Source organism: Corticium candelabrum, chromosome 1, assembly GCF_963422355.1.
Source record: "Corticium candelabrum chromosome 1, ooCorCand1.1, whole genome shotgun sequence".
Classification (NCBI taxonomy): Eukaryota; Metazoa; Porifera; class Homoscleromorpha; order Homosclerophorida; family Plakinidae; genus Corticium; species Corticium candelabrum.
The window spans coordinates 7,815,661-7,818,160 of NC_085085.1; positions in this window are offsets into that span (position 1 = coordinate 7,815,661).

The window sequence follows — 2,500 nt, forward strand, 5'->3', positions numbered from 1 at the left end:
CAGCTAGCGACCGGATCCAGAAGAAAGAAGCGTCAACGTTTCCTACGAATCTTTCTTGCAAGACGACGTCGATCGTTCATCATCAGTCCTACTTAGAATATATTGCTCTCTTGAAGTTTGCGGACGACATGTTGGTGGTGCGCATGCAACGGTGCTTAGCTAGATGCATGGTCCCATGGGACCCTAGCTTGGCTTCTTGAAGAACGATAAATTCGTTTGTTTTGCGATTATTTTGTAAAAAGTAACAAACGCATACAACTATTACCTGATCTTCACTCTGCGCTTCTCAATTTGACGACAGTTTGACTGTAAAATGGAGGTTTAAGACATCTCGGCTTTTCTGTCATAATGCGCGGGATTGTTACGTCACCCATTGTTGATGTGCCAAAGGTCTGTTGATTGGCTCAACAAATTCCCGAGAGTGACTCAAGCTGACAAGCTAGTATTACGTCACCTACGTTTAACGTCCCAAAACGACTGCTGATTGGCTGACAAACTCCCCGAGCGTGACACACGCTTACAAACAAACATAGTTACAAACATAGGTGCAAACATAGGTACAAACATACCGACAGACAGACCGGAAGTCAATTCAGCCCGTTTAGAGTGAGCTTCTCGCGAAGCAGTCCACCACTCATTGTGGTGTCCTTTAATTAATCCTACTAGTAAATGAAGCTGTGTTTACACCGTCGCTTCACAGCTACGAGCGTGTGTTTGTGTGTTGTGTGTCCGTGTGTGTGTGTGTGTGTGTGTGTGTGTGTGTGTGTGTGTGTGTGTGTGTGTGTGTGTGTGTGTGTGTGTGTGTGTGTGTGTGTGTTTGCGCACAAGTTGAGTTGTGTATCTACCCTCTACCGCAGTCCTATGAGTTGCAAAAGGTAACGTTCTTAGCTAGGCATACGGCGTCACGACCTCTGTTTGCGATGTGCAACGACATAATTTGTAATTTGTATTATTTTAATAGCTAACAGTAATTACAGAATCAAACACACACACTAATTAAAAACGTAAAGTGATATTTTTTGTGTGTGTGTGTATTGTGAATATTGTAAATTTTATTATTTTTTGTCTATTTATCGTCATTATCATTAATTAATCATTAGTTTGTATAATTCTTTGAAAACCCAGGGATGCGTTGATGTGAGTAAAGATAATCAACTAAATATCATCAATGTCCCACACTACACTTAGATTTCAGTACCTGCACATGCGTGACAGCTACGTCTCTCGAGCTTGTTATCTACGTTATTTCTCAATTCTGCATGTAACGTTCTTTCTTGCATCACTTGAGGTGAACACGATTATCATGCTTTCGTTGAGCCGTTGCTATCATCTTTCGTTCCGTTAAAATTCATTCGTCGTAAATAGAAATCGATGTACGTGCACAGGAAATGCTGTGAAGCGCGACATGTATGCTATAGCGACCGCGGATCCAGAAGGAACCACGCAGCGCAACGTTTCCTACGAAACTTTCTTGCAAGACGACGTCGATCGTTCATCATCAGTCCTACTTACACCTAAAAATACATTCTTGCACGGAGCGGGCTTGTTATCCACGTTGTTTCTCGATTCTGTATCGCTCGATCTTGCATCGCTTGCAGCCAACTACTGAGGTGGAAGAGATTATCATGCTTTCGTCGAGCCGTACGTTGCTAGCATCTTTCGTTCCGATGATAATTCGTCGTAGCTATAGCTAGATAAAAATTGATCACGTACGTCTCCTAGGAATACTGTGAAGCAACATGTAGTGAACGGATCAGAAGAAAGCAGCGTTAGCGTTTCCTACGAATCTTTCTTGCAAGACGACGTCGATCGTTCATCATCAGTACTACTTACAACTAAAACTTATTGCTCTCTTGAAGATCGCGGATGACTTGTTGGTCGTGCGCAACGGTACACATGCATGGTCCCATGGGACCTTCGCTTGGCTTCTTGAAGAACGATGAATTCGTTTGTTTTGCGATTCTTTTGTAAAAAGTAACAAACACGAACGACTATTACCTGAACTTTACTCTGGGCTTCTCGGTTTGACGACAGTTTGACCGTAAAATGGAGGTTTACGACATCTCGGCTTTTCTGTCATAATGCGCGGGATTGTTACGTCACCCATTGTTGGTCTCCCAAAAGACTGCTGATTGGCTCAACAAATTCCCGAGAGTGATTCACGCTGACAAGCTAGTATTACGTAACCTACGTTTCGCGTCCCAAAACGATTGCTGATTGGCTCGACAAACTCCCCGAGCGTGACACACGCTTACAAACAAACATAGATAGTTACAAACAAACAAACATAGGTACAGACATACCGACAGACAGACCGGAAGTCAATTCAACCCGTCTAGAGTGAGCTTCTCGCGAAGCAGTCCACCACTTATTGTGGTGTACTTCTTTTACGCTCGTAGCTTAACTAGTAAATGAAGCTGTGTTTACACCGTCGCTTCACAGCTACGAGCGTATATATTTGCATCTAGGTGCTTGTTGTGTGTGTGTATGTGTGTGTGTG